Source organism: Monodelphis domestica, chromosome 3 (genome assembly GCF_027887165.1).
Source record: "Monodelphis domestica isolate mMonDom1 chromosome 3, mMonDom1.pri, whole genome shotgun sequence".
Taxonomy (NCBI): Eukaryota; Metazoa; Chordata; class Mammalia; order Didelphimorphia; family Didelphidae; genus Monodelphis; species Monodelphis domestica.
The window spans coordinates 266253065-266277253 of record NC_077229.1 but is presented as its reverse complement, the minus strand read 5'-3'; the positions used below and the strand labels follow the sequence as shown (position 1 = coordinate 266277253).

The window sequence follows — 24189 nt, the reverse complement described above, 5'->3', positions numbered from 1 at the left end:
GCAAGCATCTATTTAAGTCTCCTGTCTGTGCATTAGAGTGATTTCTGGGGGTGCAAGCTCCACTCCCCCCCAAATTCCACTCCACATACAATGATTCAGATACAAGAAAGATCAAAGTCAGAGAATTATCTCTAATCATCAACTCTGGAAATACTTAACCATCACATCACTCTCGTAAAACCTCTTTTCAAGAACTCTCTCCATACTGTTTATTCTCAAGACAAGTTAAATATAATTCTATCAAGAAATATCACATCCAGCTCCTAGTTGTTCAGTTATTTCAGTGATGTCTGACTCTTTGTGACTCCTTTTGAGATATTCTTGGCAAAGATACTAGAGTGGTTTGCCATTTCCTTCTCTGGCTCATTTAACAAATGAAGAAACTAAGGTAAACAGGTTTAATTAACTTGCCTAAGAGTCACACAGTTAGCAAGTATCTGAGGTCATATTTAAACTCAGGAAGATGAGTTTTCTTGACTTCAAGCTTGTGCCCCAGCACTCCATCCATTGCACGACCTCGCTACCTTCTTCCAATTCTTACTCCTTTAATACATATATCACTCAGCCTCTGAGAAAATACTTTTTCTTAGTCCCTTCTCTCAGTCTTCAGTATCACTTTATCCATAACAATTAAAATCAGCTACAGGATGACAGTTAAACTATAACTTGCTGAGATTCCATTCTCTTTTAAAGCTATGGAAACAAATATATAGTCCCTAGCAGCAGCTATCGAAGCTAATGTCACAAAAGTAATTTCATAGGGTCATAGGGTGTGTGTGTGTGTGTGTGTGTGTGTGTGTGTGTGTGTGTGTGCGCAGAGAGCAAAGATTAAGTAAAAGACTGAGTTTCTATTGCTAAAAATACACACACCCACAAATATAATAAAACTTTGCATTTTGCCTTTCCAGATCTCTTAACATGGAGGGACCACAAGGGAGATGTTAGAGACCTGCTTCTGTGAGAAGAAATTCTGCATTTTCCCACCACTTGGTTCACAGCATCTTTCTCCTGGCTTCATAAATTCCATTGTTGGGGGCTTGAATCAAAGTCGGAGAGCCTAGGCACCTCCAAACCCACTTATGAGTACTAGAGAACCCTGAGGTAGGGGCAAAATATAAAACACCTGATCTTCAAGGAGCAGGGCAGGCAGGATATGCTCAAAAGCAGTAATGAAGTCTCTGTCTCTCTAAGTACACATACATTTATAAATAGTATAAAAAACTCTTTAGTTGCAAGAGACAAGCAAAATTCTAGTTTTCAATTCTTTTAAAGGTCTCTAGTTTGCAGCCAGGAGATGTATATATGCTAAGAAGTTGCTTCAATTTCAGTTGAAATACTATCCAAATTTAAATTTCTTTTGGACCTCATATATTGACAATTTTCTCAACTTAGTTATGTTTTTACATTGATTTCTATTGATACTCTCTTTGAAGATATTCATATGCACAGCCAACAAGAAGATCCAGGAGATGATATATTCTCTTCCTTTTCCAGCCATTAGCTCTTACATATGATAAGGAACCAGGTTCCCCATCATTTTCTGCATAGAATATAAGAATTGTATACATGCCACATACTCCATAATTAAAATCTGGCCAATAACCATATTCTTCTAAAAAAAAATACAAACTGATTTAAAAAGCCACACCACATAATACATTTGCATTAATTTTCTCCAACATCCAATTATACTCAATATCCATTAGTCTTTCAACTGTCTGGAAATAATAGCATCAATGACTAGGTATTTAAAAGGTGAATAGCTAAAATATCCATTTTTAAAACTTTAATAAGAGCAAGTCTCAAAATCATAGAGATATCTATGCTTCCCATAGCAACAGGGTAAGGAAGGGAGGCTATTCTCTTCATTTTCAAAGGATGGGAGTTCTGCCAAAAGAATTCAATGAACAGAAAGTTATTTTCTGTGGAATTTTCAAAATGAAATAAAGTCACTGATTTTACAAAAGTAACAAACATTTATAAGTTGTTTTCATGAAGCATTTAAAAACTGCATGAATTTTTCTTATGGTACTCTGACACATACAAATAGTCCCTATCACCTAATTGTCTTCAGAAGGAATGCCCAGGAAAAGGTTTTATTTTTAAAATTTCTATATAAATTTAAATGATGGATTATATACTCAATGGCATATCTAATAGTTAATCAAAAGGTCCATAATTGACATACAGAAACATTAGGAACTGACAAATAGCCAACTTGAAATGATAATAGAAAAAAACTTTAAATTCTATTAAGATCAAAATCTGTTCATCCCAATATGCCTCTTCAAAGCACTCCTTTATACTCCTGAACTCTTTCCCACCCATCCTGTTTCTTCTGTTTTTCTCCCATGGTCCACTACAAATGCTTAATCTATGCTCTTTCCTTCTCACTACTCACTAGTGGAGTTCTAGGAGTTCAATATAACAATGCTCTCCCCATGAGCACAGGTATAACTTGAACTTGATTAATTATTTTGTTGATTATCTAGACTTAAGAAAATGTCAGTAATATAAATTAAAGTTAAAAGTTTGTTGGCGACACATTTCCCCCAGAGACAGTTGTCAAACCTATTTGCAGCACACTCCCACTCTTCTCCTAAAACTGGGCCCAAAATCAATTTACAATGGATAAAGAGAACTTCATCAAAATTGAACTTTGGAAGAGAAATTTCCAAATTGGATTTGAATAAACACAAGCACAGAAGTTGTACCCTAGCAACTTCTCTGAATCTTATAGTCAAAGAATTACCTAAATCATGTGGTTTTGCTTTCTTTCTCTAGCACTTAGCATAATGACTGGCACATCATAAGGACTTAATAAATGCTCATTGAGCTATTAGCAAATGCAAACATATATATGTATGCATGCAGGTGTATCTTTGTATTATGTACTATATTCATGTATATTTTGGTGCACATGTATGTATGAATTGTACATATTTTTGTATGTGTAAGTATGTATGCAATATGGATATGTATTGTGCATATGTATATGAGAGGTGAGCTGCACATCTGAAAAATGCCTTCTCTGGGACCCCAGGCAAGTTACTTAATCTCTCAAAGTCCAAAGCAACTCAGAGACTTTGAAACTGCATCAAAGTTTCTGGCCTACTTTGGTAGAGAGTTTCTTTACCCAACAATTTCCCACATCAGGGAAATCACAGGTCCAGGCCCTACTCCTAGATATGTGTAAATAATAAACTATAATAACACAAATATCAATGATAAAAATAGAAATTGCTAACGTTTATATAGCTCTTCTTTGTGAATATAGGTGAGAAAGATTTTTGCTTAATACAAGGTTAGAGTTTGTCCTCTACCCCAATCAATCATTCAATCAATGAACATAAAGGAGTTTTAAATGGGTAAGTAAGACAGTTTGTAGTCAGTGTCCTCTCTTCAACCTGTGAATTTCTTTGATTGGATCCTAAAAGAAACTGATCCAATTGGCTTAGATAATAAGTAATGCCCTCTGAGCCTATTCTGAGCCTTAGTCAGATAAATCTAACCAAGCAATAAAAAAATTCAGTGCTAGAGTTTAGGATTTCAGTTCAATTAAGTTCTGAGAAGGAACTAATCTTAGAGAGGTCAAAGTTTCTTTCTCTCCTCCTTTACTTACACTGAGCATGTCATCACTAAAAAGGACTGATAGGAGAAAATGCATCCAATATGGATCAAAGAGAGACATAGTAAAGACAAACATGGAGAGGTGTAGAATGTACCCAAGGGAGGAGGCAGCTTCAGGGTGCATGGCTTCCCTGAAACAATAAAATAATGCTGGCTAGAGTCAAAAAAGGACTGTTGGTAACTAGGAGTTATGAGGTAACCCTTTGGCTACACATGGCCACTATGCATGTGCCTCAGCACTATTGTACTCTAAATTGAATCCATTTTTCCCCTGCATTCTGTGTATTTGTGGGAGATTGTGGTCCAAGATGTTTTTGGAAGAAATGGTCGGAGTCAATTATTCTTACTATAACACTTCCTTAAAAAACCCTTTTCTAAAGACATATGGAGACTACTGGCTGGTAATCACTGGGAAGTGTATCAATGGTGACTCCCCTATGACAGTACTTGAATTGTGGAGGGTGTTTCATGAGGACTAACACTTCTGGTGCAAGGGTTGCTCATCCACCTTTGGTGTCCACCAAGCTAAACTGAAGCACACGGTAATAAACAAAAGTGCATTGCACATTTTTACATGCTAGTATCAAAGCTAGCATTCTAACATAAAAGGAGGACTCTTTTCAGGGCTGCTCATTCTCTTTCATTCATGGGTCCATCTGGCACTCAACTGTCACCTGTGGCTCCAGAAAGCTGTAGCTTGCACAGCAGCCACATCACATGAAAACCACCTTGACAGATAGACTAAACTAAGCTGGTTGTGGGTCACAAGCTCATTGGTGGGTTAGGGAAGTGTCTACCCCAAACATATGAAGACTTCTCTGATAGAATGGACAGATGAGAACAATTTGCTCCAATGGCCTTGAAGGCAGGTTAAGTAGGGACTGTGGAATGTTTAGAGCTTGGTTACACAATGAAGAAGCTAAGGTCATCCCCTTGATCCCAAGCCATCAGCAGTCCTCTTGATTTTTGTCTTGCCCCTGGACTTGAAATGATTCTGGAAGACAGAGTGAGGCTGATGGCTTGGCAAGTCCCCCTCATGTAAATCCAGTTCATGCTCAATTCAAGCCATTACCCTATCATGTTACTGGTCCACTTTAAACAAAGCAACAAAAAATTGAGACCCTAATTTATGTGTTATTTTATAATCTTGAGGGAAGAAGTAGTCCATGACCCTCTGGGGACCAAATCTGCCAATGCTAGTGAAAGTTGGAGAATTAGTCCCAGAGGACATGACATATAAAGGACATTTTAGTGCTATTAGAAGATGGAATAAACTGCATCATGAGAAGAGAGTTTCCTATCACTGAAAATTTTCATCATCATACAGATGAACCTTTGGCAGGGATGTTTGAAAGGGTTGTAACAGATTACTTCTAAGTTTCTTTTCAACTCTAACAATGATTGTCTGAGAATGATCACAGAAAAATCACTGCATCCTTGGGGGGAATCAGCATGGGGTAGATGGAACTTAAATGACCTTGGCCTACCCTCAGACCTTATGAGGTCGTGCTATATCTCTCAATATATCTCTTCTCTGGGGTATGAAACTGAGGGGAATATGATGGGCTATTAGCCCAGGGACAACATAAATCAGCTGTGTAGAAAAATTAAATCATGTCCAATGAGTTACCCTTTGCCATTCTTGGAATGACACTATATCACAGTCCATTAATATAACTCTTTTATGTTGTCATTTAGTTTGATTTTTGTATGAGCACATTTGTTCCTTTTGGAGGTCAATATATTTGATCAAGAAATTCAAAAGAAGTTACTTATGATTTTGTCAGGAAAAATAGTATGATGGCTCCTTCCTCTTGGCCAAGAGACTCTCTGTTATAGCTTACAGCCCTGTGTGTGTATGTGTGTGTGTGTGTGTTTAAGGTGAATGAGGAATATTTGGAAATGACCAAAGTCTTAAAACAAAAGACATTAATTATTTTTATTTATTTATTATCTGGAGTATGAGAGCAAGTGGATAAGGAAAACTGTATGAATCAAGTACGTAGTATCATTTGAAGAATGTCAGCAAGGTTCCTCATCTAAAAATACCTTCTCTTTTGCTGCTAAAAATTTCAAACCAAAAGTCGATTTCTATGTGTTAGGTAATACCTTCTATCAGTACACCTGTTATAAAATATAAATTCTTCTTAAAGAGAAAACACATTCTAGACCTAATGAGAATGAGTATATCTTATTATGGAAAGGAGGAAATTACTGGATCTCTACGGTGATGGGAGTTGAAAGGAGTATTAAATGAAGAGAGAGGTAGGAAGTGACAGAAAAGGGATCTGGGGAATGTTAAAGCTTACCTCTATGTAACCTCTATGTAGCATTTCTCTTTAACCTAAAGTTGGGCTTATCCAATGGATAAAAGTGTATAGAAATGGTGTATGTCAAGAAAACCTTCCTAAGCATAAGAGCCACCCAAAAGCGAAAATGGTTTGCTTTCAGAAGCTAGTGTGCTCCCTCTCACCTGAGTTTTTTTTTTTAAAACACTGGGTGATCATTGGTAGAGTACATGGGCAACCAATCACCTTGGAAATCCTTTCCCACTCCAAGATTCAGTAAAACTATGCTACTTTCCTTGGGATTTATGGTCTAATATTTCCTTAATGACATGTTATATAGTTAAAACCTTACTTTGGCAAGTATTCTCCTTATCTTCAATAGATGTAAAATAGGCATTCTAATTCAGTGATGTCAAACTCAATTTTGGGGGATTGTGTGCAGGAAGGAGGGATGGCTGCAAAACTTGACTTTGAATATCTCTTTCACACATAGTGTCTGTGTTTAAAGCAATTTTTGAGGAGTTGTTTGTTCCTGGAACAGAAAGTGCTCCCATTGTTTCATACCTTTTAAAAATAAAAACCAAGTTGGTTTCCATTTTCCAATGCAATTGCAAAATAGCTTATTGTCATTGATGTGGAAGGGTGCCCAACATACAGAGCACTTACTTACTTACTAGTACAGTCAGGGAACTAGGATTGATGAGTAGTTCTGGTTGTCTACACTATAGAGAACCTGGGTAATTGGCTGCATAAGTTAGGGGAAATAACGCTTTGAATTTTATCTCCATCATCAGAGAGAATATGCATTGTGTGCATTATTAAGGAGGCACTGAAAAAAAACTCCAATTTCTTTCTTTCTCCCCAACCCTTTCTACCCCTTAAAAAAGATCCAGACAGAAGAGAAAAGAAGGAGCAGGGATAAAAGCAGTTGTTGAAAATGGAAGGTAATCAAGGTTATTTGCTTTCTTAATAATCACACTTATTTCTTGGAATCAGTCCTTCACATGTCAGTAAACTCATTGTAAATGTCTGGAATGTTTACTTCCCAGTTTGAGACTCAGGATACTTTCATGGTCTCTGTATACCTTTAGGTCCTTACTGATAGCTCACAGGTACTTACTGCAATTACTTTATCATATTTATACTTGAGATTACACTTTTTCCTTAAAGATTCCTAGTTAAGTGACCTAGACATCTTTGCCCCCTGATAGAGATAATGAATGACATTATTACTTCTATCTTTTATTTTTATTTCAATTTCTATCTTTACCTCTACCTCTTGATCTATCTGTCTATTGCAACCTGACATGGTAGATAGAAGATCCAGGAAAGTTTCTGGATAAAGTAAGTTCTTGGAGAAGGGAGGTGGTTGTAGTTGTTTCCCCCCACATTTAACCCTGGTCAGAGAAAATGTAAGTGGGATACTATAGTTTTTTGCAAATATTTGAAGTGACTCATATTTAGTAGTTCATAAAATCTCATTAAATTATTGCTCCTTAAATGGATGACCATTTTGAAGGCTATGTTTTGTTATGTTTCTGTGACTTACAATAGCAAGGGACTTTTAGATAGGAATAAAGAATTATTAGAGAAAGAGTGTCTCCTTTTCTAAATATTCTCTAGAGTGAGTTTTCTCCCAGAGCCACAGAATTTTTAGATGATTGAGCTGATTTACATTGAAGAAGGCAAAATTTTGAGCCAAGACACAGATAACATAAAATTAAAAAACAGGAAATTAATCAAATATGTGAATGATCTACTCTTGGCTTTAACAGATGCAGAAGCATGTTAGGAAGATAGTAAACACCTTCCTTTGGAATTGCATGAAAGAGGGCATAAGATCTTAATGGATAAAGTTCAGTGGTGTCTCCCCAAAGTAGAATATTTGTGGTTCATTCTGACTGCTGGTGCTCGTTCTACTTCTCCAAAAAGAATGGAAAATATTCAAAAATTAAATGCTAGTACCACTAAAAAACAGTTAAGAGCAATTTTAGGAGCAACAGAGTTTTGTAGACAATGGATCCCTTGCTATGGGGAAATTACTAAGCCCCTTATAGCACTAACAAGGAATTCAGTCCCTGAACCCCTCAATTAAGAGCCAGAACACCTGCCAGCTCTGTCAGATCTAAAACAAGCTATCCTGTCTGCCCCCACTCTAGGTATCCTAGATTACAACAAGCCATTTACTTTGTATGTACATGAGTGGAGAGGGTAGCTTCAGGTGTTTTCACTCAGACTTTGGGACCTTTTCAGCATCTAATTGCTTATTATTCAGCCCTACTGGACCCAGTAGCTTCAGGAGCACCACCATGCCTTAGAGGAGGAAGCTGCTATAGCTTTACTAGTGACAAAAACTGTTGTTCTAGTATTAGGATGCCCATTAACAATTATATACCCACATGCGGTAGAAGCATTGTTGCTAAGGCATAGAACACAGGCATTTTCTAATCAGTGAATTACAAGGTATGATATAACCCTATTAAACAACTAAAACATCACCTTAAAATGCTGTGTAACTCTTAACCCTGCTTCCAGATTTATCAACTTCAGGAGAACCATTACACAGTTGTAAAACACTAGTGTCCATGGCAGAAAAGCCTCAAGAGAATCTCTTAGACACTCTCTTAGGCAACCAAGATCTAGTATTATTTATGGATGATTCTTCTTTTATGAGGGATGGCATATGCTACATTGGAGCTACTGTAATCACAGAATTTGCCACTGAGTGGTCAGCTTCGCTGCCCTCAAATATTAGTGCTCAAGGGGCAGAACTCATAGCCCTGAAACATGTTTGTATAATTGCCAAGGATAAAAAGGCAACAATTTATACAGATTCCAGATATGCTTTTGGCATTTGTCACTCAGTCGGGATGCTATGCCTCCAGAGAGGATTTTTAGCCTCAGCTGGAAAATCCATAGCTAATGCAGAAATTATTAATGAAGTTCTTTCTGCTCTCCAGCTGCCTGAAGCACTAGCTGTAGTTCATTGCTCTGCCCATACAGGTGGCTCTGACCCTGTCTCTAGGGGAAATGACTGGGCAGGTACCACTGCAAAGCTAGTGGCCATAGAAGGGCCAGAATAAATTATAACATTAACAACCACTGATGACTTAAATTTATCACTTTCCTATAATGAAAAGGAAGTGGGAAAATGGAAGGGAAAATTTAAAGCAAAACAAAGTAATGGTATATGGGTGTTATTTGAAGGAAAACCCCTGCTCCCTAGAAGTTTCTATTACCAAATTTGCCAATCTATTCATAAAAATGGTCACTTTGGCATCCAGGGCATCATGGACTCAGTTAAGAGAGTATGGATAGCCCCCTGTATAATTACCATAGCCTCTAAAGTGTGTTCAGCCTGCTCTACCTGTCAAGCATATAATCAACATGCCTTTCGTGGCAAAGCCTTTGGTGGGCGTCCTCTGGCTTACACACTTTTTGAGCACCTGCAGACAGATTTCATAACAATGCCAAAGGTTGGACATTATAAATTTTGTCTAGTCATAGTAGATCAACTGACCAGATGACCAGAAACATTTCTTCCAGTTCAAGCTACAGTGGCTTTTGTTGCTAAGGTGCTTTTAAAAGAGATTATTTCTCACTTTGACCTGCCAGCATGTATTGATTCAGATAGGGGAAATCATTTTACTGATTCTGTTCTAAATCAGATATATTTTTGCTTGGGGATAACTCCCAAATTTCATGTACCATATCATCCCCAGAGCTCAGGCCAAGTTGAAAGAATGAACAGAGAACTTAAAACTATGATTGGCAAATTATGCACTGAGACACATTTAAAATGGCCTGAAATTCTCCCTCTGGCCCTATTTTATCTTAGCATCAGGCCTAGAGGAGACCTACACATTTCACCATTTGAGATGCTTTTTGGACATCCACCTATACAGGCTAAACCTTTCTCCCCTGTATATACATCACTATTAGGGGGAGATACTACTATTGCTTCCTATATACAGAAATTACAGCACAAACTGCGTGAACTCCATGAACCCAGAGCTACAGTACAAGCTGGACCACTAGACTTTTCACTTCATGATCTGAACCTAGGAGACAAGGTGTATATAAAGAACTTCCAGCATACTGGGGTAATTCAGCCTTCCTGGGAAGGGCCATTCCAAATATTAACTACTCCAACATCTATAAAGATTGGAGAGAAGGATTCTTGGATTCGTTGCTCACATGTAAAGAGAGCATATTCTATTGAGACTGATTGACTGTATCCTATCACATGCATTGGAGATAATAATCCATAGACAAGTGGATACTGTTTTTTGGGAACACATTGAATTCCTGAATTTTTTCCCTTGTTTTCATTATTCCTTTTCTTTTCTTTTGATTAAAATATTTGATTTTTTCCCTTTTCTTATTTCTTGTATTTAAGGTACATACAATAAATATTCTTTTTTTATTCCACAGTAATATAAATTTAAAATACATACATACACACACACACCTATATGTGTATGTATGTATTTTAAACTTATATTACTGGAATCAATACTGTGTATTGGCTCCAAGGCAGAAGAGTGGTAAGGGCTAGGCAATGGGGGTCAAGTGACTGGCCCAGGGTCACATGGCTGGAAAGTGTCTGAGGCCAGATTTGAACCTAGGACCTCCCGTCTCTAGGCCTGGCTCTCAATCCACTGAGCCACCCAGCTGCCCCCCCCCCCCTTAAAAACCCTTACCTTCCATCTTGGAATCAATACTGTGTATTGGTTCCAAAGCAGAAGAGTGGTAAGGACTAGGCAATGGGGGTTAAGTGACTTGCCCAGGGTCAATGTATATATTTATATATACTTATACTTGCTATAATATTAATGCATACCCAAAGTTTTAGACTGTGGGAACCTGATATTTATTGATAAAATGTTATGGGGCTGTAATTAATGTTTCTGTCTGATTCTAGGAAATGGGAAAAAAAAGGAGGTCAGACTTCATCTATACAGTGCCATAGGAGCACAGACTTAACCTGAATAGTGCCAAAAAGAGCACACATGTCAAAAGAAAGAAACCAATCCAAGTAGGACTGAGACAAGTAGCCAATACAAAAGAACTTGAAGCTAGTGTGAGACTCAAGGTTGCAATGCTTGATATATGTTAAGATGTAGGAGTTCCTTGTATCCTCACTCTTTGTGAAATACTCACAGACAAGTACTGAAGTTTGGCTATCATCCTGGCTCCCTCTATCCCTGAGAATGAAAAAAAATCAGACCAGAGAATGACACTTCCCTATCACACACACAAAAATCTAGTCCTTTTTCTCTCTTATAGTATGATAATTTCCTATAGTCTTGGCTGCAAATAGTTAAGTGAAATATTACTGCATTCTGTCTTTCAGACTTGTGGGATAGAAATTACTTTAATTGGGCCCAGATACAAGGGACTTTTAGAAATTTATTGGATCCTAATACAAGGTCCTATTATGAATTTATTCTTTTTTACTCAAAATTTAATATACATAATTTTGATATTTTGATTCTGATTTTGAATTTTTTTCTTTCTCCCCAAAGTTTAACTTTCTTTCATTTTTCTTTATGTTTTGGGTTTTTTTCTCTTCTTTTGATAACTGACTCATACACCCCCATAACTCAACTGTGCATCCTGAGCTTAACTGGATGTTTCTCAACACCCACTTCGAGGGGGGATATTTTAATAAAAATCCAAGATTTAAAAAAAATCTGTTTGAGAAAGATCATCAAGGGAGCTTGCTAACTCCTAAAATCCAGAGAATGAACTGTTTGCAGAAAGATACCTGAAAAAACCTATACTACATCAAGAAGATCCAGAATGAACTTTGGGTGTGATTGATTGAACTGAAGGTTGATGAACATTTAATTTTAATATATACTCTTATGACAAAAGGGGACTGCCCCCTAACTGGTTTTTGTCAATGTGCCAAGCAAAACATTGGTTTTGTTGTCTTTCTCCCTTCTATTCCCCTGTTATCTCTAACTATTGCAGTTTCCTCTTAGAAGGTGAAATTTTGTATGCCCCTGCAGGTAGAAGATTTAGAGGTAAAAGCTGATTATGTTTAGTAATCAATTGGGGAGACTAGTCTCCCAATCATCAATTGTGAATTTTAATTTTACTCCACCCTGCTTAGTCTTTAGAATTCTAACAACCAGGAATGTATACACACCCCCCATTCCCCTTAAGGATTAACTGTAGGGGAGGATGGCCTATGACTGGCATATGCTAGCAAGTGACAAATCAGAAACTGACTGACCCCCTGTGCTGTCCTAAGCCAAGCTTTTATATATATATATATTATGATTTTTTTATAAAGTGGCCCAGAACACACAAGCATGAGCAAGTGGTTTCCTGTGTCTGAAGTGTACTCTCTTCATACCTGAACTTACAGAATCCCTGCCATCCTTCAAAACAAATTCAGATGCATGTCATTCACGAGTCCTTTCCTAAACTCCCTTGGTCAGGTAGGTCCTGGGTTCAAACACTTCCTAGCTTTGGGACCTGGACAAATCACTTAACTCCCATTGCCTAGACCTTATTACTCTTTTACCTTGGAACCAATATACAATAAATAACTAGTCTAAGACAGAAGGTAAGGGTTTAAAAAAAACTTTTAAAAAAGCTTCACAGTATTACTTGGCACACATTCCTGTGCACTGTCATTGCATGCATGTTGTGTCCTCCTCTAGAACAGAAGATACTTAATGCTTTTCTATCCCCAGTGCTTAGTATAAAGCCTCATGTGGCACTTAGCACAGAGCTTGGCACATAGTAGGTACTTAATGAAGGTTAGTTGATTGTATGGAGTAGATACTTAATGAATGTTTATTGAACTGAAACAGAAAAAAGGAGGTACTTGAACAAAATGTGAAAGATTTTTAGGGCAGAACTCAATTGAAAGAAACATTCTTGAGTCTAGAGGATAAAGTAGAAATATCCCTAGATTTTGAGTCAGATCTAGTTCAAATCTTGGCTTTTTGTGTGTTACTTAAGTTACATAAACTTTCATGGTACAGGATGAAAGAAAAAAGCAATGGTAGGTTGGTAGGGTGTATTAACATGATGAGAGCATAGATTTCTCTCTTTTTTTCTCTCTTTCTGTGGCTGTGTCCTCTGTGTCTCCTTTAACTACTGAAAAATAGAAAAAAAAAACCTCTTTACTGTTTCATGAACATTAAAGCACTATTTGAATGTTATTATAATTATATCTACACATTCTCATGAAATCTATCTGCATGCTTGGTCACTTAGGTCATCACAAGGCACTCTTAAGAAGCCAGTCAATCAATAAACATTTTTAAGCACTTATCTCATGTGGAAAAATTATATCTTCCTAACTTTAAGGCAATGTGGTACAGTGTAAACAGGAATATATTTAGAGGTAGGGAGCCTGACTCTTATGATCTGTGTAATTTTGGGAAAATCAATTCCCTAGGACTCAATTTCCTCATCTATGTATTGAGGAATTGGATATCTAAGGTGTTTCCTACTCTGAATTCTATAATCTTCCAAATGGTGATATGAACTCATTAGATGCAATTTAATAGAAGGAAATAAAGTCTTTTACTTGAGATTAAAAAAAAACTAACTATGTAAATATTGGAAAGAGAAGCAGATGCAGCTAGATAACTGACTATGTGAAATAGGTCTAAGAGTACAAATAGATAGCAAGTTCAATATGAGTCTGTCTTGTTATTGACCTTCACAAAATAAAGCTGATTTTATCTTAGGCTGCATTAATTATAGTGCTGAGAAAAAAGGCAAGTGAGAATTGCACTCTTCACTGAAATGGTAAGGTCTCATCTGAAATATTACATCCAGTTCTGAAAATCCCAATTTAGAAATGATATTGACACATGAAGCAAGTCTAGAGAAAGGCAACCAGGATGGTGAAGAGAGTAGAAACCCTATTATAAAAAAATATAGGAACTGGGGACATTTATACTTGACAAAAGACTTCAGAAGAGGGGAAAATTTTTCAAAAATTGCAATAAACCTTAAGAGTTTTTTCTATTTGTCTCTTGGAAGGACCAATGAGTAGAATTTTGAAAGAGGTACATTTTGCCTTAATATAAAGAAAAAACTTCAAAAAATTAGTCATAAATGGAATGAGTGAACTAGAAGTGAGTAAGTTCCTTTTAACTAAATATCTGCAAGCAGAGGCTGAATGATCTCTTGGGTAGGTAGTTATAGATTCAATTCAAGAGAATTCCCACTCTGTTTAGGGTGAATGCGACATTTGAAATTCTTTCTCGTTTTGATGATGAAACGGTTTGTTTAGAAAGTTGGTCTGACAAGGAGCTCATCAAATGCAATCAGCCCTAATTCTAGAACAACTTGAAGGAATATTGAAAAGGTGGAGGGGGGATACTTGCTTGACAAGGACATTTTTAAAGGACACCTTGGAAATGAAATACTGAGAGTTTTCTCTTTCTCCCCTTTTATTTCCCATTATGAAGGTAGGTTCAAACCATTTCTAATACTTCTGACTAAAAGGCATAAGAAAATAAATTCATTAACCATTTCAGAAATGAAACAAACTTCAAGAGCACTTGCCATTTTAAAACATATTAGTTACATAAAAGGTTAGTTTAGATAGATAATACAATTCATTTGCCTATTCCAAAAACTTTTTTTAAAGCACCTGTGGTGGAAATAGTGAATGCCAGGTCTTAGAGGATTCATTTGAAGCAGGTTAGAGAAGACCCTGACTGTACAGTTTGAAGTCTAGGCACTAAGAAATAACTATGACATAAATGAGACTTGCTAAGAAGTGCAAACTGAAGTGTTTCCTTAAAATCACAATGGGAAGAGGAGCTATCATGGAGGATAGAGCAGTTAAGAATCTTAGGGAATATTCAGCAAAGGGAAATGCCATGGTTCTAGATCTCATTTAGGCTAGGTGAGTGTACCCATATGAGCATCTAGGTGGTACAGTGGATAGAATGACAGGCCTGAAGTCAAGCAGATTCATCTTCATGAGTTCAAATCTGTCCTCAAATACTTATTAGCTATGTGACCTCAAATAACTCATTTAACTACCTCAGTTTCCTCAACTGTCAAATATGTTGGAGAAAGAATTGGCAAACTATTCCAGTTTCTTTGCCAAAAACCCCTAAAAGTGGTCACAGAGGAGTCAGACATGACTGCATTGATTAAACAACAATTAAAGTGTACAGAGTCAAAAATATAAACCTAAAACCAGAAACTCTACTCCCAATATGATTTAAAAGTAAATTAAATCTTGTTGGTCACAAATGTTATTAGGTATATGAGTTAGCAGAAATCTACTAGGGGTAAAAACAAAAGTCAGAGGTCACATCTTATTCTTGGAAGATTAGTAACTGAATCTTCATCAAAAAATGATAACACATTTTAAAACTAAAAGTAAGAGTCCATCAGAGACATCTGTAGAAGGGAGTGGGAGAATTGAAATGACTCAAAGTATTATTTCAATATCTGAGCTTCTGGTCCAAAGTTAGTACCTTAGGGAAAAAATATGTTAGGGGAATTAAAGCACCCATAGGGGTCTTCATAAAAGAATGCAAGTTTAAAAATGGAACATTCTATTGGCAGAGGCAAGCTTCAGTTTTAATTAGCAATGACACTTGCCTCTACTTTCTGTCTAACAACCCTTAAGAACCTCTGCTTAAATTTAATCGTTATTTCCATTTGACGATAGCAAAAGCAAACTCGTGATTCAACACCAATATAATGCTGATATTACATGGTTCAAGTGGCATCAGTTTTCAGTATGGTTGCAGTTATCCACCCAATTTAATTTGAGAAACACAAACACATACACTTTCTTCTGTTTCCCCTTCCCCAGAAGAATAATCTTATGATGGAAGGCTTTTTTAAAAGTCAGTTTTTCAGCTCAGAAGGAAAGAAAGTCGCCCATCAAATAGCAAATCTTTTATGCTCCTATATCCTTTGTTCTCAAAAATATCTAAAACAGAACCATTTCCTTGAGCCAAGTTTCAGCAAGTGATCATTCTCTTGTGAGCAGGAACAATAAAAGGACATTATTCAGCACTGATCTTTTCATCACTGGAGTTCTTTTAAAACATTGATGAACCTTGCAGCATCAATTAATTCTTAGCCCATTGATTATTTTTCCAAAATTTTTTTAGATATGGACATTCATCATCCCTTCTTTAGCTTCTTTTTCCTTCACTCTAAGATGAGGAGCTAAATGCAAAACACCTAAAGAACCCATCAAAAGAAGTGATATGAGAACTGTAGCAGCTGAAGCTGACGCTTTTGTTTAAAAATAAATGTTTCACTCATAAAGGATCAGTGGTTTGCCACAGGTATGCTTTTTTTGCAACAGAGTTGGAAGAGCAGGAAATCTAGATTCACACATTATCTCTGACAATCTCTTTTTGAGTATGAGCCAATAATTTATCTTCTCTGCCTCAGTTTCTTCATCTGTAAAATGAGGATAGTTTTATTTGTACTATTAAACATTGAGGCAAGTGCTTTCCTAATCTTAAAATGCCATATACATGTGAATAGTATTATAATTGTTGTGGTTCTTTATTATTATTATATTATATACACAATATAATATAAACATAATAAATATAATATATAACATATAATTATATAAATATATAATTATTATTATTGCCAGACTTTGGTCTTTAGCCATGAAATCTATATGCTGATTGAATGTTTATATATCTCTAAAAACAAACTGAAAGTGTTTGGAATCCTATACCATATTAGTCTTTTTGACCAGCTGTTGGACAACATCACTAAATAGACTCAGTCAGAGCTGTAAACTATTAAGTTTAAGGGTCACTCAGGCCACATATCAGCCCATATGAAACCAACTAATTATCCATACATCATATGACTTTATTGGCAACAAAGAAATCAAAAAGGTCACTGGGATCAATTTAGATGAAATGTTAGCCAATAATTTAAGGCAAGGCAAAATGGGCATTTGCCTCTGGCATGCAAAGTTAAGGTGCATAGGACAATATATTAAAATTTCATCTGTAAAGCCAATTACTCTTAATGTTGGGTACATTTTTATATTCTTGCTTCAGGCACAATATTAGCTCCTTAATGCTAAATAATAAATAAGCTAAAATATTAGCTTAATGCACTCTTGACAGTGCACTGTATGCCTTTGTTTTAATATTTTTTTCAGTATTTGTAATCTATATGTATATATCATAAGACATATCAGACCATAAGCTCCATCAAGGTAAGGACCATATTTTCTCTTAACTTTTGTCTTCTTGAGCATCTAGCACAGTGCTACACACAAAAAGTCTAAACGAATGTTTGCTGAATTTAATTTAATTTTCCAAATTAATTGAACAGCTGAATGCAATGAAAAGAATACTTGGTTCAATTCTTAACGCTGCTACGTACTGTGTGACTTTCAGCGAGTCAATGAAATTCTTTTAGTTTGCTCATGTATAAAATGAGGGAGCTGGAAAAGATCATCTCCCTGGGTCCGCCTGTTTGGCTCTCGATTCTAGAAGACAATTGTCAAATAGCTTCTGCAGCTTAGATGTGTGAGAGCAGAGACATTGAGATACTCACACATACAGCTATAGCCTGGTGATCTGAAGCAGAATAGCTCCAACCATGGGGCATAGAAGAAGCATTTTACTAATAGCAGAAGCACCATTTCAGATGATAGGGAATAGTTTTAAGCTATGAAGAAATAACAGCTCAGGAAAGATCTATGTGACACAAAACTATGCAGGAACAGAGCAGACATTTAGTGGCAAAGGTTTCAGAAAAACTAGAAATCTAACAAAGCAAAGTTACAAACAGCAAACCATGGCTCCAAGCTTGAAAAGAGAAGGGAGGCTCATTGTTGTCACTGAAAACATGCTGTGGGGATGCCGGCAGTAAGGATGTACTAATAGTTCCTTAGTGTCTTGAAATGATAAATGTACCTGCCTGGGTACCATATTTCACTCTCCAACAGGGAGTGAGTAACATAAATAGACACTGAAGATTAGGCAGCCTGTGGTTTTTGGCAAAATTATTCCAAACAAGGACATCACTCAAAAAATGGTGCTTATAGAAGATAGAAACATCTCAATTTATTCATCTATTATATTTAAATATTTGAAATATGTTTAATACAGATTCACAAAAGGCAATGCAAATTCTGAGAAACCACTTTGCTTTTCTTATGTGTTTTTATTTTTTTAATAGCTTTTCACTGACAGTGTAGATGCTAAAAAAAGGAAGAAAATTGAATAAAATCCTGTATAAGTGTTATAAGAAATCTCAAATAGTCACCTTTTCAAAGTGTTTCTAGTTGCTAAATTGTGTTCTGTTCTATCTAAAGCATCACCGAAGAACAAAATGATAGAACACCCAAAGGACGCAGCCTTCATCATTGCACAGTATAAAGTGACAGCTGGCAGTTGCCTACAGATTTTCAGTATTTTACTGTGATCCAAGCCTGAAAATGATTTACCAAATCATTGAACTAATAAATATTTATTAAATTAAAAAGAGGCCCAGAGTGTCTCTGCTCTGACCTTCTTTTGAGAAATTGAAAATGTGGCATCCTTCTGGCCATCAGAGGTTATAGGAAAAGCTGTATTGCCATGTCAGGTGTGTCAGAGTATCCGAGGATGTCCTGAAGGATGGAAGGGTTATTGTCCACAATACTGTTAATCAGCCTCCCCCAAATCCCTCATATTCACTCTTTATTGCAGATACTTATATATTTATGTCATTTCTCTAGCAGAATGTAAATAGAAAGTCAAATGTGTGAGTTCACACAAACACACATGTAATTATTTAAATATGTATTAAAAGCAGCACAGTGGAGTGGGAAGAAGATGAGGAATGTGAGTTCAAATCTCATCTCTGATACATACTGCTATGAGATCTTCTCAAGACAATGAGTTACAGAGAAGGGGCTAATCTGCATCCATAGGAATGGTTCTTCAGTAGGAGCTCCCTACAGCAGGGCTATAGGCCTGGGTCCTATTTCCTAGCCCTTATTCTTCTATTATCTAACTTTATTTTGACCAAACTGTCCTTATATGGAAATTTTGATCACCAGAATCTTTCTTGATTCTGATCTGAAATTAGCTTTGTACAGCACAGAGACTTTAAGAAACCAGATATCATTGTTATTATTCTTTATTACAAGTAGAGAAAAATTAAGCTGCTTTCCTAGGATTATGCCACTAGGGGTATAATTATACACTTCAAGTTTTAAAATAGTGCCTATATGTGATAGCTTCTGCAAAGATATTGGGTGAAAAAATACATGAATACTCTTATAAAACTATTGTGATGTTTAATGTCACACACACACACACACACACACACAATGGTAGGTAAGGAAGTATACTGGTTGTCCAAATGGTCATGACAAAGAGCTCTAGTGATGGCTGCAGCCATCAGGACTGGCACTGAGCCATTTGAAATTCTGGCTATTATGTTGTATGTTGCCAGTGAGACCTGAATTAGCACTGGGCGGGGGAAGGAAAAGTGAGGGGTATTAAGCAAGGCAATGGAAAAAGTAAAAGCAACTCAGTAGAAAGAAAATAGGTTCTTATTTTATAAAATCTAATGGCAGGGAATGTGGTACATAGCAGCTTTGGGGTAGGGATGCAGATGGAAAAGACAGATTAGGTTACCCTCTTTTTCCCATGCCAACTTCAAGAAAAAAAAGATCCCTTTTATTCTATTGTTCCATCCTTAGCAATGGTCTTAGGAAAAAATAGGAGAGACTGTAATAGGTAAGACTGGATGGTGTCAATTCTTCAGTGTTTTTGTTTGGCCATTGTAAGGATTGAGAAGAGACCCTAATAGGATCCGCAATCTGATGAAGAGGTTAGCCTGGGGGCAGTGAAGAGTCAGATAAGGATTCTGGGAAAAGGAACTGAGAGCTGAGAGAGAAATCTGAGCAACTGCTTCACTTCCAGCTTTGGAAGGAGACTGAAAGGAGTTTTCCTGAGGGTCAGAGGACATCTGAAACCACAAGAGGGAGAAAGATCCTGATTTCCTACTTGCTGAGGACCATTTGTCAGCCAGAAATCCTTCTCAACCCTCCTTGACTTGACTGCAGCTACTCAAGACTGAGAGGCAGCCATTTGGACTCTTTGGCCAGAGCCAATCCGCTTTTTTCCCTTTGGGTCTCCCCCTTTTTGCTTTCCTTGGATTGATTTATAGAGATATTAATTAAGTTAGTGTAGTGTAAGAAAATAAGAAACAAGGTGTTGGAGAAAAGGCCTGAAGCACAAAGCCTCTGGCCAATGACCTTTGAAAGTCAACTACTATAAAATATAGTTATTAGGGCATCCTTAGTCCCCCATCCTACTGCTTTGTCCTTTTAACCCCTCATTCCCCATCTTTTCAAATAAATTTTAGTTTATGTCCGTTTGAGTTGGGTTGGGGTTTTCATGAGAAGATAGAGGTTGGGTGAATAGTGGACAAGACCAAAGTAAGTCTTGTTCCATCTGTGACAAGCAAAGATCCAGCTTGTCACTGAGTTTATAGGAAGGGTCCAACAACAAAATCCTTTGCCCTTGAAAGGACTGTCTGGGATACAACATCTCTCCTTGCAGTTGAGCCCACATTCAAGACTCAAGGATATAGTTTGTGGTAGGTCCTTGAGGAGAAAGGTGGACAGATTCCTTCTGTCTCTCTCTCTGAGTAATTCAAAGCTCTAAGGTCAGTCAACCTTGAGGAAGAGGAGACACAGCCATCTTTCCTCAGACCGTTCAGCTTTCCTTCACTTCTCCCTTTCAACTTCTCACTGGAGAAACACATCCATACAGGGGGTTGAAACCTATTCACCCTTCTCCATTAGTAAGAGAGGAGAGTCTCCATTTTCCTCCTCTTTTACCTCATTTCAGTCAAGTATAACTCTTCATGACCCCATATGGCATTTTCTTGGCAAAGATACTAGAGTGGTTTACCATTTCCTTCTCCAATGGGATGAAGGCAAATGGAGGTTAAGTGACTTTTCCAGGATTACACAGCTAGTGAGTATCTAAAACCAACTAAAATTAAACTCAGATCTTCCTGACTTGGGCAGCCAGGTGGTACAGTGGATAGAGGGCCAGGTTGAGAGTCAGGAAGACTCATCTTCTAGAGTTGAAAATTGGCCTCAGATATTTAGTAGCTGTGTGACCTTGGGCAAGTCACTTAACCCTGTTTGATTCAGTTTCCTCATCTGTAAAAAGAGCTGGAGAAGGAAATAGCAAACCACTCTGGTATATTTGCCCTGAAAACTCTAAATGGAATCATGAAGAGTCAGACATAAGAAGAAAACTTGAAAATAACAAACTGTCTCCAAGTGAAGTGCTTTATCTAAGAAAACAGAGGTTAAATGTCTTGCCCACAGTTACACAAGCTAGTGTTTGAGGCTGGATTGGAATTGAGGGACTTTCTGACTCCAGACTCAGCATTCTATCCACTGAGCCATCTAGCAGCCTCTGTCCTTCAATAGACTAGATGAAAACTAAAAAAAAAATGTTAATCTGTTCAAGGAACACACAAAGCAAAGTAGTATGTGTACTTGTTGGCAGTTTAAGAATGAAAGATTAAATCATAAACCAAGTTATGGTAATATGAATCATTTTACAATTATATCCTATCACTGTTTATGACTATGGCTAAATGATGATGAACACTGTGGCGACAATAACATATACCTTATGATGAAAGGCACTTCATTCATCAAAAGAGAGATTCCCATAAATTCCTCACCGAAGCACAAGCTGCAGACTCCATATGCCATGCAGAGTGATTGGCCTCAGATGCATCAGATGGAACAATGAATCTAAACTATATTCCATTGAGGAGTAGAGTTTAAATTAATCTTTTTATTTGTCTGTAAGGAATATATTAATATCTATGGCCATAATGACTTCAGAGAAACTGAATGCTTGATTCTTATTTGAAGATATTCTGAAGACATTAGATTGTTTTTTAAAATCTCCTTAAAAAAATCTGAGCAACTTCACCAGTAATGTATCTCTTTTCATTTCCTTCTCTTTTCCTACGTAACAAGACCACCACCTTACTTCAAGACTTTGTTGCCTCTCCCCTAGATTGTTGCAAAAGGCTGCTTGTTGGTTTTTCTGTCTCTAGTCTCTCCCTTCTTCAATCCATCCCCCATGTGGCTGCCAAGTTAATATTTCATAAGTGTAGATTGGACCATCTTATTTCCATCTGCAAGAAGTGGTCAGTGTAAATCTGAAGGACTTATGATGAAAAATTCTCTCCACCTACAGAGAAAGAATGGAAGCATACTATTTTTTAACTTATTTTTTTGTGTGTGTTTTTTGGCTTTTGTTTTATATGTACTCTTTCACAACATGACAGAATGGAAATATGTTTTGTTTGATCGCACATCTGTAACCTAGATTAAATTGTTTACCATCTCAGGGAATGGGGAGAAAAAGAAGGGAGAAAATGAAAATATCAATATATTGGAAAACATGCTAAAATTATTACATGTAAAGGGGAAAAAGAAAATATTAGATTTAAAAAGTGGTCAGTGATTCCTTATTTCCTCTAATCTATAATGTTGCTTGTTTGTTTACCATTTAAAGCCCTTCACAATTTGGTTCTAGTTTTTCCAAGTTTATTTTACATTATTCCCTTCTTATGTATTCTAAATTCTAACCAATGCAACCTACTTATTGCTGCCATAAACATATTCCAGCTCCTACACCTACGGATTTGCACAGGTTGTCTCTGATGCCTAGAATAACTTCCCTCCTCACCTCTTCTTTTTCACATTCTTTAAGCTTCATCAGGACTTAGCCCAAAAGGAACATGTCACAAGAGGTCTTTCCCAAGCCCCAGAGATATTAGTTACTATCCTCTCTGGAATCACTTGCTATTTTTCATTTTTTATGCATTTTAATTCATTTGTATACACATTGTTTCCCTTCAGGTACAAGCTTCTTGAAGTTAGAGATTTAAAAAATATTTGCATATGTATCCCGGGTACCTTGAATTGTGTTTTGCATATATCAGGTGCTTAAGAAATGTTTGCTTATCTATTGAATGAATGAATGAACGATCATTAAGTGGAATACAAACTTAGCATACTCCATAAAATTGGAAAATTCCATTTGGGCCTATGTGTCTGTCTGAAATACAAGGATAAGCCTACCTAAGTTCAGAAAAACTCTGAAAATAAATTCATACCTATTAAAAATCACTTTCCCCCTTTTATTTTCCAGTGCAAATTATTCCAGATGGTCCCACTTCAGAAACACAGAAAATATTTTCAGTTTGGATGTGGTTTAATAAACCACCAGTGAATCTATTAGCCCTATTTAGTATATCGCTTTCTTACCCATACTTGTTTAAATTCATTTTCCATGCTCTATTCATCTATTTTAATCTCATCTTTCATCTTCTTAGTCCCTCAAACATGTTGTGTATGCCCTCTAAAGGGACATTTCCTCTTAGGTATAATTTACATGCTGAAAATTCTCAATAAACAAGATAGTTCTTTATTGAAATTCAAACTAGTTACCTGGCTAAACTGAGTTTATAAACCAATTTTTTTTTAAAAGAGGAACTGCAAATTCCAGGGAGATTACTTTTGAATTTTATTCCAGTTACCTTTCCATTTTTATTATGATTTATATCTTCCATATTCCAAACTTAAATGTATTTTTACCATATCCATTCATTCCACAAAATTCAAATGATATCTCCTTCCTAAGAGCTATACACATTTTGCCTCCAACTCTTTATTTAACATGAATTATTTTATTAAGGAAATAAAAACATCAAAATAAAAATATTTTATTGAAAAAAATTTCATAATAGATTTTATAGCCTTCTTAAGAATTCCCCCTGCCAGTTGGCAATAGGAGAATTCTAAAAACTTAAAGTCTAATAAAGGTTATTAAGATTAAAATTTTGTGTAAATATAGGGCAGTATATATTTGAGGCTGAGAATCTTGAAGCAAAATATGAACATATTTACTTAAGCAATTTACTCTCAGTGGTTCCTTGCACATGGAAATGTTGATAACTATGGAAATTAGACAAGTAGAATAAAATCATAAGTATGCTAACATGACTCATACTACCTAGGTAGTCTGGAAACATCTAACTGATCCTTAAAATAACCTAACCTTCAGTTCTAGTGTGCTCTAAGATGTTGAAAGCACAGGAATTTAAGAAAAAAATTGTTATGATCGAGTGGAGAATTTTATCTCTATTTCAAGGGCAAACTGCATTCGTATTGAAAAGATAGATAATTTATGGGAATTTCATCTTTGAAGCATACCTCTTACATGGTGATGTG

General features: G+C 36.4%; 1 protein-coding gene and 1 long non-coding RNA gene across 4 annotated transcripts in view; one reads left to right on the top strand and one right to left on the bottom strand.

Moving 5' to 3' along the window:
- LOC103092775 (uncharacterized) overlaps positions 1-5067 on the top strand; it is a 95457-nt gene extending 90390 nt beyond the window's left edge. The window contains exon 3 of the long non-coding RNA XR_464807.3: positions 909-5067. This is a non-coding gene — a long non-coding RNA (uncharacterized LOC103092775). The remainder of the gene's footprint in view (positions 1-908) is intronic.
- Positions 1-24189, bottom strand: part of DLGAP1 (DLG associated protein 1) — a 1166486-nt gene that overhangs the window by 829621 nt on the left and 312676 nt on the right. The gene's annotated exons all lie outside the window — the stretch shown is intronic.